The 18,036-nt window shown below is 35.2% G+C and overlaps 1 protein-coding gene and 1 pseudogene across 12 annotated transcripts in view; both read right to left on the minus strand.

The window, feature by feature from the left end:
• Positions 1-18,036, minus strand: part of MBD5 (methyl-CpG binding domain protein 5) — a 407,333-nt gene that overhangs the window by 156,942 nt on the left and 232,355 nt on the right. The window lies entirely within an intron of this gene.
• LOC138842744 (tigger transposable element-derived protein 1-like) lies at positions 1,322-17,933 on the minus strand (annotated as a pseudogene).

The following is an 18,036-nucleotide window of genomic DNA, read 5'->3' on the forward strand; positions in this document are numbered from 1 at the left end:
GCATTATGATGTTATAGTACTACTGGGAACAACTCCTAAATATCCACCAATTTGGTAGCAAACAGAGGGTATGAGACAGTATCATAATAAGAAATTATCAATATAAATTTACTTCATCTTATATACCCAAACCTACATGGATTATTTAATAGTTTATGGTGAATTAATCACAGGCTACAGTGAAATTTAGTCAGATAAACATAAGGTTTGATTTAGCTATATCGCCTTAAAAAATACAAAGAAACTGGAAACAAGATGAATGTCTACAAATAGGGGAAAAGTTAAAAAAAATTTGGTACCTCCATACTACACAATATTGCAGTCATTAAAAAAATAAATTAGAGCTATTTCTACAAAGCACTGTAGAGCGAGAAATGCAAGGTGCAGGGGTGTCTGTGTGTGTGTGTGTGTGTGTGTGTGTGTGTGTGTAATTCCATCTTTTAAAGCAATGAACAATTCATCTCTCTATATGTGTCTATACATATATATGTGTATACACATTGAGTATACGGAGGGTACATATAGATTAAGAAAAAAGACTGCATAAAAATATGATAATTTTACTGGTATATAAAATAAAAATAAGATCTAAGAAAATGAAGAATATTAAAACCTAGAGAAATTGCATCAAAGTTGATTAAAACTAATACAATAAATCTTTCCTATTTGATTTCTTTGATGAATTCCCATTAATTATGGTAGGGGCTGGGGCAGGTGAGATGTACATTTCGTAGCATGAGTTATATATTCTTTCATGGTTTGATTCCTACTTTTCTCACATTCCCAGTATATACTCTACATTCCAGCTATAGTAAACAACCTAGCATTTACTGGGATACTCTGTGCTACTTCATAATCCTGTGCCTTTGTACACACCGTGTCCACTGCCCGAAATGTGCTTTTTTTTGCTTCTCTGCATGTTGAACTCTTAAAAAGTTTATGTGTAAGACTTTGTCAAACAAATATTAAAAATGCAACCTGTTGTATAATAAGCATTGAGTAAGTATTACAGGAATTCAAAGTCCTGACTGGAGTAGTCAGGAAAAGCTAGTAAATGAATTAGGTCTTGAAAGATTAGCACTTTAACAGAAGTGAGGAGAGAGGCTACAGGCATACCTCGGAGATATTGTAGGTTCAGTTCCAGACCACTGCAATAAAGCAAATATTATTCTCAAAAAGCAACTCACACAAATTTTTTGGTTTCCCAGTGCATATAAAAGTTATGTTTACCCTCTACTGTTGTCTATTAATTGTGCAATAGCATTATGTCTAAAAAACGGTGTACATACCTTAATTAAAAAACTTTATTGCTAAAAAAATGCTAACAAACATCTGAGCCTTCAGTGAGTCATAATCTTTTCCCTGGTGGAAGTTCCTGCCTCAATGTTGATGGCTGCTGACTGATCAGGGTGGTGGGTGCTGAAGGCTGGGGTGGCTGTGGGAATTTCTTAAAATAAGACAACAGTGACGTTTGGTGCATTGATTGACTCTTGCTCTCACAATTTCTCTGTAGCATGCAATGTTGTTTGATAGCATTTTACCCATACCCACAGCAGGACTTCTTTCAAAACTGGACTCAATCCTCTCAAACCCTGCTGCTGCTTTATCAGCTAAGTTACTGTCATTTCAACAATCTTCACAGCATCTTCATTAAGAGTAGATTCCACCTCAAGAAACCACCTTCTTTGCTTATCCTTAAGAAGCAACTCCTCATCCATTCAAGTTTTATCATGAGATTGTAGCAATTCAGCCACATCTTCAGCCTCCACTTCTAATTTTAGCTTTTTGCTGTTTCCACCACATCCACAGTTACTTTCTCCACTGAAATCTTGAACCCCTCAAAGTCATCCATGAGGGTTGCAATCGATTTTTTGTAAACTCCTATTTATGTTGATATTTTGACCTCTTGCCATGAATCACAAATATTCTTAATGGCATTTGGAATGGTGAATCCTTTCCAGAAGGTTTGCAATTTACTTTGCCCAGATCCATCAGAGGAATCACTATCTATGGCAGCGATAGCCTTATTAAACGTATTTCTTAAAGAATAGGGCTTGAAAGTTGAAATTACTCCTTGATCCATGGACTGCAGAATGGATGTTGTGTTAGCAGGCATGAAAACAACATGAATCTCATTGCACATCTCCATCAAAGCTCTTGGATGACAGGTACATTGTTAATGAGCAGTAATATTTCAAAAGGAATCTCTTTTCTGAGCAGTAGGTCTCATCAGTGGGCTTAAAATATTCAGTAAACCATGTTGTCAACAGATGTGCTGTCTTACAGGCTTTGTTGTTCCATTTATAGAGCACAGGCAGAGTAGATTTAGCATAATTCTTAAGGGCCTTAGGATTTTCAGAATGGTAAATGATCACTGGCTTCAACTTCATCAGCTGCATTAGCCCCAACAAGAGAGACAGCCTATCCTTTGATGCTTTGAAGCCAGGCACTGAATTCTCCTCTCTACCTATGAAAGTCCTAGACGGCATCTTCTTCCAACATAGAGCTATACTGAAAATCTGTTGTGTAGTGTACCAATCTTCATTATCTTTTTTTTTAACATCTTTATTGGAATATAATTGCTTTACAATGGTGTGTTAGTTTCTGCTGTATAACAAAGTGAATCAGCTATACATATACATATACATATATCCCCATATCTCCTCCCTCTTGCATCTCCCTCCCATCCTCCCTATCCCACCCTTCTAGGTGATCACAAAGCGCCAAGCTGATCTCCCTGTGCTATGCGGCTGCTTCCCACTAGCTATCTATTTTACATTTGGTAGTATATATAAATCCATGCCACTCTCTCACTTCATCCCAGCTTACCATTCCACCTCCCCGTGTCCTCAAGTCCATTCTCAACGTCTGCATCTTTATTCCTGTCCTGCCCCTAGGTTCTTCATAACCATTTTTTTTTTCAGATTCCATATATATGTGTTAGCATACAGTATTTGTTTTTCTCTTTCTTAACCTTCATTATCTTAGCTAGATCTTCTGGGTAACTTGCTGCTGCTTCTACATCAGCACTTGCTGCTTTACCTTGCACTTTGATGCTATGGAGATGGCTTCTTTTCTTAAACCTCATGAACCAACCTCTGCTAACTTTAAACTTTTTTTTTTGCAGCGTCCTCAACTCTCTCAGCCTTCACAGAAATGAAGAGCATTAAGGCCTTGCTCTGGATTAGGCTTTGGCTTAAGAGAATGTTGTGGCTGGTTTGATCTTCTATCCAAAACCACTAAAACTTTCTTCATATCAGCAATAAGGCTGTTTTGCTTTCTTGTCATTCATATGTTCACTGGACTCACACTTCTAATTTCCTTTAAGAACTCTTCCTTTGCATTCACAACTTGGCTAACTGTCTGGCACAAGAGGCCTAGCTTTCAACCTGTTTTAACTTTCTACATGCCTTGCTCACTGAGCTTAATAATTTCTAGCTTTTGATTTAAAGGGAGAGATGTGCAACTCCTCCTTTCACTTGAACACTTAGGGGCCACTGTAGGGTTATTAATTGGGCTAATTTCAATATTGTTTTGTCTCAGGGAACAGGGAGACCCAAGGAGAGGGAGAGAGATGGGGGAACAGCCAGTTAGTGAAGCAGTCAGAACACACACAATACTGATTGAGTTCCATATCTTATATGGGTGTGGTTCCTGGTGCCCCAAAACAATTACACCAGTAACATCAAAGATCACTGATTACAGATCACCATAACAAATACAATAATAAGTAAAAAGTTTGAAATATTGCAAGAATTACTACCGAAACTTGACACAGAGACATGAAGTGGGCAAACGCTGTTGGAAAAATGGCGCCAAAAGACTTGCTTAACGCAGGGTTGCCACAAACGTTCAATATGTAAAAAATGCAATATCTGTGAAGTGCAATAAAGCAAAGTCCAATAAAATGAGGTATGCCTATATTACAAAGCGGGGAGAAAGGACAAAAGCCAAGATATATAGGTGGTATACAGTACATGACATCTTTAGGAGGGTATGTGGTAAATACTTATGGATGGGTAGATGGATTTATCAGAGGATTAATACAGGGAAACAGCAAGTTATAAGATGGGAAGGTTGGAATATGGCCAGATAACTTAGACTCTAAAATATGAAGCAGGGCTTCCCTGATGGCTCAGTGGTTAAGAATCTGCCTGCCAATGCAGGGGACATGGGTTCCATCCCTGGTCTGGGAAGATCCCACATGATGTGGAGCAACTAAGCCAGTGCACCACAACTACTGAACCCGAGTTCTAGAGCTCGTGAGCCACAATTACAGAAGCCTGTGTGCCTAGAGCCCATGCTCCGCAACAAGAGAAGCCACCGCAATGAGAAGCCCATGCACCACAACGAAGAGTAGCCCCCCGCTCTCCACAACTAGAGAAAGCCCGTGCACAGCAACAAAGACCCAACACAGCCAAAAATAAATAAATAAATAAATAAGAAGCAAAGGCACCTAAAATCTATCCTGAATACCCAGGCTCTTCAAATAGGAGAATGCAAACCTCATGTGACATTAGAAGGCCCAGAATAAATATAAAGCATCTTTCTGGCTCATCAATTTTATTTGAAAATTTGAAGAATTAAGTAATTTAAGTTTTAATCTAAATTTAAAACACTATTTAAAAACATTTATTTAAATTTAATACATTATTTTTATATTAAAACAAACAGATGTACTATGGAGTGGGATGTAAAATTTGTGCAAATTTTTAAGATAAAACAGGAAACTTCCAAGAAATACTGAGCTTGTGGTGAGCTATGCTACCAGATCCTAGAGGGTGCTCTCATTTACATCCTTTCCTGGCAGTGGAAATATAGTCATTAAAGCAATTTGAGCAAGGTAGTAACAGGACTGAAGTGATGATTTACTTGTATTAATCTAGCAGCAGGATGCAGGCTGGCCTAGAAATGGGGGAGAAGATTAGAAATCTGTATCCTAAAGAACTATTGCAACAGTCCAGAATAGCAGCTATTAGAATGGAAAGAAACTTGACAAGCTCTATTAAGGAACTTAGTATTTCAACTAATATAGCAACTTTGCAGTATATTAGAATTGACTGAATGATACTAGACCTTCTTTATATTGAGAGGCAGTTTACTGTTGGTTAAGTACCAACTCTGGTGCCAGAATTCTTAGGGTTAAATTTCAGCTCAGGCACTTACATGCTGTATACGTTTTGTACAAACTGTTCTGTATCTCTACTTCCTCATCTGTGTAATGGAAATAATGACAGTACTACCTACTTCACTGTATTGCTGTGAGGACTAAATGAGTTAATACATGTAAAGCACCTAGAACAGTGCCTGGCACAGTAAACACTATTTAAGTGTTAGCTGCCACAATTATTTAAAAAAAAAAACTATTTATATTAACCCTCATCTTTCCTGAGATTTTAAGTTCCAAGGAACTAGGGAGATCTACAGTGTGAGTATATCTTCTCTAATTCTGTGACGGCTCTGGAAAAATCCCTGAGTCCTAGAATATCAGCCCAGAGATCAATGAGGTCTTTAGAAACATTATAGGTTGAGCCAGTTCATCAGTACATTTTATACCCTGTTGCCCCTTCGTTACCATTAAAAATATTACCATCAAATTCTCTTATAAATTTGATAACATATTTTAAAAATGTCCACAGCAAGTGTTTCTGGCATCTAGTAAGACTAAATTTATTTGATAGAAGATAATTGTTGATACTAAAAAATGGAGAAAAATGTATATCTATCTTCTCAGAATGGGCAAACTCAATGATTTGCTATATGTTGTGGTATGTTATACTGCACTGGTAGGTTTTATTAGGTTGGGCCACATAAAATTGTCATATTTAATCATTTTTGACTTACAAAAATGACATTTTCATATGGTTCAGCTTCATATTACCTTAAATGTACTTTGGACAAATAATATACACTTTTATTTTTCTTAAGCAAATTCTACACTTTTCTTTGTTTGTTAAAATAAGCATGAAATGGGACTTCCCTGGTGGTGCAGTGGTTAAGAATCCGCCTGCCAGTGCAGGGCCATGGGTTCGAGCCCTGCTCTGGGAAGATCCCACATGCCACGGAGCAACTAAGCCTGTGTGCCACAGCTACTAAGCCTGCGCTCTAGAGCCCACGAACCACAACTACTAAGCCTGCGTGCCACAACTACTGAAGTCCAGGCGCCTAGAGCCTGTGCTCTGCAACAAGAGAAGCCACCGCAATGAGAAGCCCATGCACCACAACAGGAGTAGCTCCCCCTTGAAGCAACTACAGAAAGCCCACATGCAGCAATGAAGACCCAACACAGCCAAAAACAAAACAAAACAAAACAAAAAACCACAGAATAATTTGAACAAAATCACTCTTATGTAAGATACCAGTCTGGAACTTGCAAAACTCCTCTGTCTTGACCTTTAACCTCTGATTCCTCCCCTAGTTTCTGCAGTGCTGTTGTGAGCAGGCTGGCCTTAGAGATATCTCCCTACCAACTTTGCATGTATTAGTCACCAAATGCCTTGCCTTTGTTCTTAATATTGCTTTTTAAAAAATTATTATTGAAGTATAGTTGATTTACAATATTGTGTTAGTTTTAGGTGTACAGCAAAGTGATTCAGTTATATATATATATATATATATATAAAATACACACACACACACATATTTTTCAGATTATTTTCCATTATAGATTATTACAAGATATTGAATATAGTTCCCTGTGTTATACAGTAAATCACTATTGCTTATCTATTTTACATAGAGTAGTGTGTATCTGTTAGTTCCATGCTCCTAATTTATCCCCCCCTTTCCCCTTTGGTATGATATCACTTATATGTGGAATCTAAAAAAAATACAAATGAATCTATATACAAAACAGAACAGACTCATAGACTTAGAAACAAACTCATGGGATATTGCTTGGAAAGATTTTCTAGAATGGTAACATTATTCTTCAGAAACTGAAAGGTTTTTGACTATACTAATGAATGAAAAACCAAATTGTTGACTTTCCATTGAATGCCTTTTGTAATGTTTTGGGGGATATGCTAAAATTCAGAAGGTCATACTTATTAAAATCAGTAGCAGCTCTAATTATTTGGCTGGCCATCTGCAATCTGGCCATGTGCAATCATTGTTTCATTCTCTAAGACCAACTAAAAGTATAAATAGTATCTTCAGACTTAATTTTAGTTTTGAATAGCTCTTGTAATACAGCCATAGTATTCATAACAATACATAAAATAATATAAAGACACATTATTAGCATATGTTTTAGTGTGATACTTTCATTTTTAGTTTTAAAAGAGTAAGATGAAATGTACCCCAGCTCTTAAAAACCAGACAAACAAAAAACAAACTAGAACTGCTTTAATTCCTGGATATCAAAAGAATCCAATCTAAGTTATACATCTATATGAAGTTAAATGGACTTGATAAAAATTTAAGTGTCTTTATTAGCAATAGCTATTTATAAACAGCAAGAAACTTGGAGAAAATATTGCCCCAGACTGCTCTGCATGTTTAGTTAGCTTTAAAGGTTAAAGGGCTCTCTGATGGGAGAGGGAGGACTTCACCCTGGATTACTCCAAAAGGAAAATTTTAGAATTAGTAGCAAGACATAGCTAGAAAGCAGTGATTAACTTGGAACAATGTAGAAACTCATAATACTATGAGCAAAGCTCAAATCCAAGCGAATTCCAACCAGCATTTCCCCACCTCCAATTTATTCTTTATGTGATAGAGTAATTTTTTTTCAAAATATAAATCTGAGCATAACATCTGCCAGTTAAAAACCTTCAACAGCTTTACATTGTTCATGAATTTAAAATAAAAGTGTCTTCAGATGGTCTTGTAGAGCTACTATGATCCAGTTACTTAATTCCTCTAACAACTTTCTATCCATTGACATCTTTCACCAATTAGTTCACTTTATCTTCTGGACACATTGTCCCTTCAGTGGCTGGTATTCTCTATGTTCCTTCCAGCCATATATGGCTTCCTGCTATGCCTTCTGCCTAAAATGTTCTTTCCTTCCCTCTTGACATAGTTAACCCATATTCTACTGGCAATTAACTATAAGACAATATAATTCATTATTATATTGGCCTGTGAATGAAGTGTAATGGGGTGGTTATTCTATTAGGTGTCCCTGTATCTTAGTTACTAGCAATAGAAACCAACTCAGTGTAATTTCAGCAAAAAAAATTATTAAAAGGTAGGAAGCATCTCACAGAATTCTCCAGGGAGTCGTAGAATCAGCTTTGGAGGCGACCCAGCCAGAAAAGAGGCAGCAGTGTACAGTGCTCCTGCTTGGGAGCTGCAAGCTGGATGCTGCCACTAGAACGACTTTTCTGCTATATTGGACACTGGAAGTAGCTGCCACTGCCAGTACTACCTTCTCTGTAAATGGAGTCTGTGGTCTGTTTTTAAATGTCTCTAGGTTTTGCTTCAAAGATGTTGTGTGTATGCTTGATTAAGAGTCTTGTTTGTGGAGTCACACTCAATACGTAAGGAAGGCTGAGAAAGTCAAGAGTTGGCATTTTAAGTCTTTTAGGTAGGAACTATCTCTAATTCAGAATGTAGGGAACTCTCTGAGCACAGAAAGAGGATCCTACTACTAATTAGCCAAGAGCAACAACATATATCCATTAGACTAAGAATGGAGACAGAATTGACAAAAATTTTTCAGAGAAGGTAATATTTTAGTTGGGTCTCTGTCTCTTGTTTCTGTTGAACAAGAATTTTGTCAGGAAATGTGAAAGCAAGTGAAAGGGAAGATGCTGCAAAGAGAGAAAGGAGAGCAGCAATGGTTCCTAAGTAGCTTTATGATCAACTAAGGAGCTTTTAAAAAACTCATCATCTGTGAAGAATCTGATTCAGTAGATGTGGACTGGGGCCCTACCACCTCACATTATTTTCAGGATATTTTTGCAATCACTTGGTTTAGCATCTCTGAAAGGAAAGGCATGAACATGTGAAGTAAATGATACGTTCGGAGAAAGTAGTAAGTTGCTGGCCCAGTATAAGTAAAGCACAGGCAGAAGATCAGAGATGAGGCAAGACCAGTAAACTATGGCCAAATAGGAAACGTTATAAAAGACTTCCTGAGCAGTTTTAAGTTTATTCTACAGGCCACCAGACATTTTTGAAAATTGGAATAACACAACAGAGAAACCTGTTAACCTGCATGTGGGTGAAATATTAACACTTCAGTGAACAATAGGAAACAACTAGATATCAATTATTAAACAAAACAGAAAAATTATTACCAAGAAAATGGAATAAAACTGAGCCTTTTTAACATATTGTATGCAGGTGCCTGAAGGCTTAATCAAACAATAGATCCAGAAGATCTTTTACTCTGGTTTTCTTGGGTGAATTAGAGTGGAGGATTAGTAGCCAATGCAGACTGGGTGGGGAGAAGTGAGAACTCTTCAAATTCTTTAACTCCTTAGAGTCAAACTCTTAAAATTTAACTTCAGAACTCTTAAAATTCTAAAGAACTTGAGACAAAGTTCTTTAAACAGAGTACAGAGCAAAGATCACCTTTTGCCAGGGAGGCTCTGGGAAGAGAATGGCTGCTGGAGAAGGAAGGAGGGCCTGTCCCATCCTGGCTGGCATAGCCTGGGTTAACTAGGGAATCATCTCTCAGAGAAAGCGGAAAGTTTCCCCTTTGGCTTTGTTACATTGCATATGGATGAAGGCAATAACATGACAAAAACTAAGATTGGCTGTGACCCAGAATTGCTTATTTCCTTTCCTTGTATATGACTTACAAAGTGTCATCTATATAAACAGGTGATCTTAAGTTAGGTTGAATATATATTCACACTGTTGGCCATAAGTCTACACATGTATTATTGATATTTGGAGATGCTGTAATTCATTGACATGTAATGTATAAAGTGATTTATGGCATGATGATGTTGATTTCTAGAGCTATACCAACATATTAATAAATTATAAATCACACAGTAATAAAGGTCCTCTGTGAAGAACAGAGAGGTTGATAGGATACCATCCAAAAGTTAATGACCAAGATCCACTTGTGAAATGGATGAGGAGCTCACCAATAAAACAATCATAACTGGTAAAAATTATAAAAACAAAGTCACTGAAAATTTCTGGAAATTGTCCTAAGGGTACAAAGTAAATGAAGAAACATTAAGCAAGACAATTTACTAACTCTTGGTAAGAACAGTGAGAGTCATTGGCACTTGAATCATGACCCACTCACTCCCTCATCTGTGCCCACCAGCTCAGTAAGGAGGAGGGAGGGAGCAAAGCTGTACTGCAGTAAGGAAATGACACCAGATTGTAACGCAAATCCACAAGAACAAACAAAGGGAACCAGAAATGGTAAATAAGAAGGTTAATGTAACAAACTATAAATACACACTTGCTTTCCTTTCTTCTCTTAGCTTCTTAAAAGACATAAAATTATACAAAGTGTTGTTATGTTTGTAACACATATACATGTAAGTGCATAACACTTATACAGCACAAAAAGGCAGAAGAGGAAATAGGGCTATATAGAAATAAAATTATCTCGCTGGAATTAAGTTAGTAAAATCTGAAGTAGAATCTGATAAGTTAAGGTGTACATGGTAAGTCCAGGAGAAATCAGTCAGAAAATAACTTTAAAATATAATGAAAAATCATTAAGGGAACTAAAATATTACATGAGAAAATATTCACTTAATTGAAAAGAAAGCAGTAAAGGAGGAATAGAGGAACAAAAAAAGATATGAGACATACTGAAAACAAAGAATGAAATTTCAGACATAAATCTAAATGTATTAATAACATTAAATGCAAATGGATTAAACAATCTATCAAAAAGCAGAGACTGTCAAATTGGCTTAAAAAAACAAAATGTAACTATATGCTATAGGTGAGACAGTTTAGATTCAAAGACACAAATAGGTTGAAATTTTTAAAATGGAAAAACACAGCTCATGCAAATGGCAACCAAAGGAAGCTGGATAAAATAGGTTTTAAAACAAAATTATTATGAAAGATAAAGGACATTTTATAATGATAAAAAGTAGAACCATTGGAAGATATAATAATTATAAACACATATGTATCTAACAACAGAGCCTCAAATTACATGAGGCAAAACTGACAGAACTGAAGGGAGAAATATACAATTCAACAATAGTTGGAGTCTTCAATATCCCACTTTCATTAATGGAAGGAACAACTAGGCAGAAGGTCAGCAAGGAAACAAAAGACTTGAATAACACTATAAACCAACCAGTTAGATTCAGCAGACATTCATAAAATATTCTACTCAAGAATATCTGAATACACATTCTTCTAATTGGACACAGAACATTCTCCTGGCTAGACCATATCTTGTGAATAAAAAAAAAAAGCCTCAATAAATTTAAAAGGATTGAATCATACAAAGTATGTTCTCCAATCACAACAGAATGAAATAAAAAATCAGTACCAGAAAGAAATTTGGGAAATTAAAAAATATGTAGATATTAAACACCACATTCTTCAATAATCAGTGGATCAAGAAAGAAATAAAAGATATATTAGAAAATATTTTAAGATGAATGAAAACAAGATATAACGTACCAAAACATATGGGATGAAGCTAGAGCAGTACTTAGAGGAAAATTATAAGCACCTATATTAAAAAAGAAGAAAGAGGGCTTCCCTGGTGGCGTAGTGGTTCAGAGTCCGCCTGCCAATGCAGGGTACATAAGTTCGTGCCCCAGTCTGGGAATATCCCACATGCCGCGGAGCGGCTGGGCCCGTGAGCCATGGCCACTGAGCCTGCGCATCTGGAGCCTGTGCTCCGCAATGGGAGAGGCCACAGCAGTGAGGGGCCCGCGTACCACAAAAAAAAAAAGAAGAAAGATCTCAAATCAGTAACCTAACTTTCCACCTTAAGACACCAATAAGAGAAATTAAACTGAAAGAAAGTAGAAGGAAGGAAATAATAAAAATTATAGTGGAAATAAATAAAATGGAGACTAGAAAAAGTAGAGAAGAACAAATAAAACCAAAATCTGGTTCTTTGGAAAGATCAACCAAATTGACAAACCTTTAGCTAGATTAATCAAGAAAAAAAAAAAAGACAGAGAAGGCACAAATTGCTAATATCAGAAATGAAAGAGAGGATATTACTGACTTGTAGAAAAAAAAGAATATAGGGAATACAAAATCAAAAAATTAGATAACTTAGGTGAAATAGGCAAATTCCTGAGATATAAACTACTACAACTGACTCAAGAAGAAATATAAAATCTGAATAGACCTGTAACAAGTAAAGTGATTGAATCAGTAATATAAAAATTTCCCACAATGTGTTAATGTAGATTCATCAATATAACAAGTGTACCACTCTGGTGGGGGATGTTGATAATGAAAGATTCACACACGTATAGGGACAGGAGGTTTTACGGGAAATCACTGTATCTTCCCCTCAATTTTTCTGTGAAACTAAAACTGCTCTAAAAAAGTCTTAAAAAAAAAACCTTCCCATATATAAAAGCCTAGGCCCAGATGGATTCGCTGAATTCTTTCAAACATTTAAAGAACAATCAATACCAACTCTTCACAAATTGTTCCAAAACAACAGGAGAAGAGAACACTTCTCCTTTCATTCTGAAGTCATTATTACCCTGATACAAAAATTAGACAAAGACATCACAAGAAAACTATAGAACAATATCTCTTATGAATACAGACACAGACATCCTCAACTAAATAGTACTAAACCAAATTCAGCAACATATGAAAAGGATCATACACCATGACTATGTGGAAGTTATCTCAGGAATGTAGGGCTTGTTTAACATCCAAAAATTAATTAATGTAATCCATCATATCAACAGAATAAAGACAAAAATCAAGTGATCATCTCAATAGATGCAGAATAAGAATTTGACAAAATCTAACACCTCTTCATAATAACAGTATCCAATAAATTAGAATAAGAAGAGAACTTCTTTAACTAATAAAAGGCATCTATGAAAAACCCACAGCTTACGTCATACCTAATGAAGTAAGAATGAATGCTTTCCCCTTAGATCAGGAAGAAGACAAAGGATGTCCACTCTCACTACTTTTACTCAACATTGTACTAGGGGTTCTAGCCAAGGAAACTAGGCAAGTAAATGTAATAAAAGACATCTGGATTGGTAAAAAGTAAAACTATTTGTGTTTCAGATGATATGATCTCACATGAAGAAAATCAAAATAAATCCCCCAAGAAACTACAGAAATTAATAAACAAGTTCAGCAAGGTTACAGGATGCAAGATCAATATACAAAAATCAGCCATATTTCCCTATAGTAGCTATGAATAATATGAAATGAAAGGAAGAAAAATTTCCATTTACATATCAAAAGAATAAAATATTTAGAAATATATTTATTAAAAGAAGTGTAAACCTACATTCTCAAAAGTATAAAACATTGTTGGAAAAAATTAAAGAAGACAAATAAATGGAAAGACATCTCATGTTCATGGATGAACATGAGCCTTAATATTTTTAGGATGCCAATATTCCCCAAATTGATCTCTAGATTAATCTCTATCAAAATTACAGCTGGCTTCTTTAAAGAAATTCACAAGCTGAACTTAAAATTCATATGGAAATTCAAGGGAACCAGAATAGCTAGAGTAAAGAAAAACAAGAACAAAGTTGGAGGACTCTTACTTTCTTATTTCAAACATCACAAAACTATAGTATTTAAAAAAAGAAATGGTGCTATGACAACTGGATACTCACATTAAAAAAATAAATGTAGTTGGGTATGTTTCTTATACCATACACAAAAAAATTAACTCAAAATAGATCTTAGAACTAAATGTACAAGCTAAAACTCTTAGAAATAAATATAGGAATAAATTTTTGTGATTTTTGGTTAGGCAGTCTTCTTAGATATGATACCAAAATCACAAGTGATAAAGAAAGAATAAGTTGTATATGATCAAAATTAAAACTTCTGTGCTTCACAAGAATGAATTTATATTTAGAATATATAAAGAACCCTTAAAACAATAATAAGACAACTTGAAAGCAGGTAAAGCATCTGAATAGTCATTTCTTTAAGAAATATACAAATGGTCAATAAGCACAAGAAAAGATTCTCAACATCATCTGACATTAGGGAAATACACAATACCACAATCAGGTACCAATTTACATCCATTAGGATGGTAATAACAAAATAAAAAAGATACTAGCAAGCACTGACAAAGATATGAAGAAAGTGAAAGCCTCATACACCCTTGGTAGGCTAAAAAATGGTGCAGCAACTTTGGAAAACAGCCTCATAGTTCCTCAAATGTTAAAAATAGAGATACCATATGACTCAGTAATTCTACACCTAGTTATATACTGAAGAGCAATAAGAACATATGGTCACACAAACACTTGTACATAAAGGCTCAAAGCAGCATTATTCATAATAGCTAAAAAGTAGAAACTACCTAAATATTCATCAACTGATGACTGGATAAATAAAAATGGGTATATCCATAAATGGAATATTACTCGGTAATGAAAAGGAACAAGTTAATGATATATGCTACAAAATGAACATTAAAAATATTGTGCCTAGTGAAAGAAACGAGTCACAAAAGACCACATTTTATGATTCCATTTTTAAGAAATTCCAGAATAGGAAAATCTATGGAGACAAAAAGCAGATTACTGGTTGCCTAGGGAGGGCCAAAGCGGGGAACACAACTTGGGGGAAATGAGGAGTTATTGCTAATGGGTATAGATTTCTTCTTGGAGTGAGGAAAATGTTTTAAAATTCATTGTAGTGAAGGTTGCACAACTATGTGAATATACTAAAAAACATTGAATTATATAATTTAATTGGGTTGATTGTATTAGATATAAATTATATGTCAATAAAGCTATAACATACTAAAACACTGAACTACATAATTTAATTGGGTGGATTGTATGATATATGAATTACAGGTCAATAAAGCTGTTACATATATTTTAAAAAGTTAATGGCCCAACTATACTAGTATGTGCAAATTATAAACAACAATGCCTGAACTAGAACTGTGAGTTGAGTTTCAGAAAATGAAGTTTTGTGTCTGCAATTTGAACCACCCATGTCAGTGACATTAAACAATACATGAGAAAGATTAAGAGTAGTCCATCTCAAATAGAGGTAAAGCTTTCCTTCGATAGTTCACTAGTCTGTTTCTTAAAACATGAGGTTGGACTCAGCACACATAATTAGGTGAAAGCTACAAGGGGCAATTCTATCTGGTTTCATAAGAAGGAAATGAAGAGTAAATAATGGGTAGTAAAGGCAGGAGTCTGGAAGCTGCCACACTGAAATGGGCAGGCATTTGGCTTAGTCTCTGGTAAGTCAAAAGAAGGCCTGTAAGTACCCACTGTATAGCACAGGGAACTCTACTCAATACTCTGTAATGATCTATATGTATAAATGATTCACTTTGCTGTACAGCAGAAACTAACACAACATTGTAAATCAACTATACTCCAATAAAAATTTATATATATACATATAATATATATATAAATGAATGTATGTGTGTATATATATATATGAGAGAGAAGGCCAGATGAGAAAAGGAGTCTGATGATTTGCATTGAGGCCTCTTTCATTTGGAAGGAGGAAGAGTCATGGCAGAATGACTGTGAATTTGATCAGGTCCTCAGTGTTTTAAAGTAGTTCTAGTTTTCCTTTTTTATTTTGAAGGTCCTAAAAACTATTAAAAGGCAAGGTTCTCATTTTTTTTTTTTTTTTTTTTTTTTTTGCGGTACTTGGGCCTCTCACTGTTGTGGCCTCTCCCGTTGCAGAGCACAGGCTCCGGACGCGCAGGCTCAGCGGCCATGGCTCACACGCCTAGCCGCTCTGCGGCATGTAGGATCTTCCCAGACCGGGGCATGAACCCATGTCCCCTGCATCAGCAGGCGGACTCTCAACCACTGCGCCACCAGCGAAGCCTGGGTTCTCATTTTTTAGAAGTATGTCTTTCCCCAAAGAGATATGATTTAAGTTTTGCTTCATAGATTAAAAAATATAAGGCAGCTTGTTTTTGCATTCTAAAAATAATACATGATTTTTATAGGATTATTAGAGAACACAACTAAGTGTAAGAAAGAAACAGTTCTACCACTGAAAGACAAATCACTGTTAAATTGTTAGGTTTTTTTTGCATAGCTTCTTCCAGACATTTTCCCCTATGCATTTCTTTTGTAAAGCAGTGATAATACTATACCTAAATTTTACACATTTTTTAACAAAAAAGTCAATGTTTCAAATTCCTTGCAAACATTATTTATAATAACATCATAATATTGTACTGTAATGTGCCTATTACCATTCACTCTTATTAATTATTTAGGTTTTTTCCAAAGTTAATTATTATAAATAATATTGCAGTTTCCTTAGAATAATGCTTTTTCTATACTTCTTTAGAATAGATTTTTAGAAATTGGGTCAAAGGATAATAAAATCTTTAGGCTTCTGGTATACATATATATCTTAATTGCTTTCCAAGAGTTGTACCAATTTACATCCACCAGCAGTGTCAGAAAATACTTGTTTCTGAACACCTTCACAAATACATCATCTCACCCTCGTAAATGCTATCCTCTCAGAAAGTCTTTAGAGCATGAATCTGCAATTGTACTCACAATGCATATTAGAAGAATTCATTATAAGTTTAGTAATGGGGTATTGGTTAAAATTTGCTACAAAGGCTTTTTGTAGTTTCACGAAAGTATTGTACCCATACATTAAATAGGAATCAAGTTAATTTTTCTTATTCTGGAAAAGAATGGGTTTGCATCAACCAAATCAAATAAATATTTTGGTCGTGTCTACCATTAATAAGGTGTAATAATAGAAATTGGAGAGTATGATCGATTATAAGAAGCTTAGAGTTTGGCTGGAAAGGTATAAGCACAAAAGTAGTTCAGTAACAATGTAAGATTTAAGTAAGTTTCAGAAAATAGCAGAAGAGTTGTTCATGGTTGGTATAAAATTATCTGTCAAAGGAGCAATATGGAGAACGAAACTTCTAGAAGTTCACAGGAAAGAGAAATCACTTAAGGTTAGAATGAGATTTGCTAATCAAAGAACTTACTACATATATAGGAAACCTAGAAAAGTCTTTGTCGTAACATTATTCAAAAGTCTTTGAACAATAAATGTCAGAATTTTTAAGTTCTGTTTAATTAGTGTTTTATAACATTTGGCCATTATATCCCCCATTTCTAGATTACTGTTCTTTCATTTTTTAAATTTCTACTTTAAGATTCACTTCTAACAAATTAGGTTGTGACAGATTAACTAAATTCATCCTTGCAGTGAGTGGTTAACTGCACGTGTGGTTCATCTAGTTCTGTCATCAGGGCTTTCTTTTCCTTGGTATGGATTTGTCCTTGGAGCATCTACTGTAAGGTAGTAGTGCGTCACCTGGTGTTATGCTCTTTTGTCTAATATCTATTACATAGAAAAATATCTTTCTTGGCTGGTAGAATATTATTCATGCTAAATGAATATCAGTATCAACACTGGCAGCCTAGTTTAACCAATGCTACAAATGAATTTCCATCTTATTACTTTGAAGAAATCAATTCACTTTTTTCAAAGTCTAAAGGTTACACACACACACACACACACACACACACACACACACACACATTTTTATGGTACTTAAAGAAATATATAGTTGATGAGTATATGTCAGATAGGAAGCTTTTACATTAAACTCAAAAAACTTCAGAATCTGCCACCCAGAAAGGCACAGTTCCATATCCAGAAGACTAAAGACCCAAAAGAGTTCCCATTATCTGGATATTCATCACCCAAGCAAAAGTTCTCACACCATAAAATACTGACTAATGCATGCATCACTCACTAACTGTTCCCTACTCAAATATTCTTCCCAGCTCAACACTAAAGAGCCTGTCCTTACCCATCATGACGAAAGTTCTGCTGGTCAATCTTCCCTTAATCACTGGATGATGTAAATGTATATGTTTTTTGGGATGCTATTTATGGCTATAAATAATGTAATGGAAA

This window comes from Globicephala melas, chromosome 7 (assembly GCF_963455315.2).
Source record: "Globicephala melas chromosome 7, mGloMel1.2, whole genome shotgun sequence".
NCBI lineage: Eukaryota > Metazoa > Chordata > Mammalia > Artiodactyla > Delphinidae > Globicephala > Globicephala melas.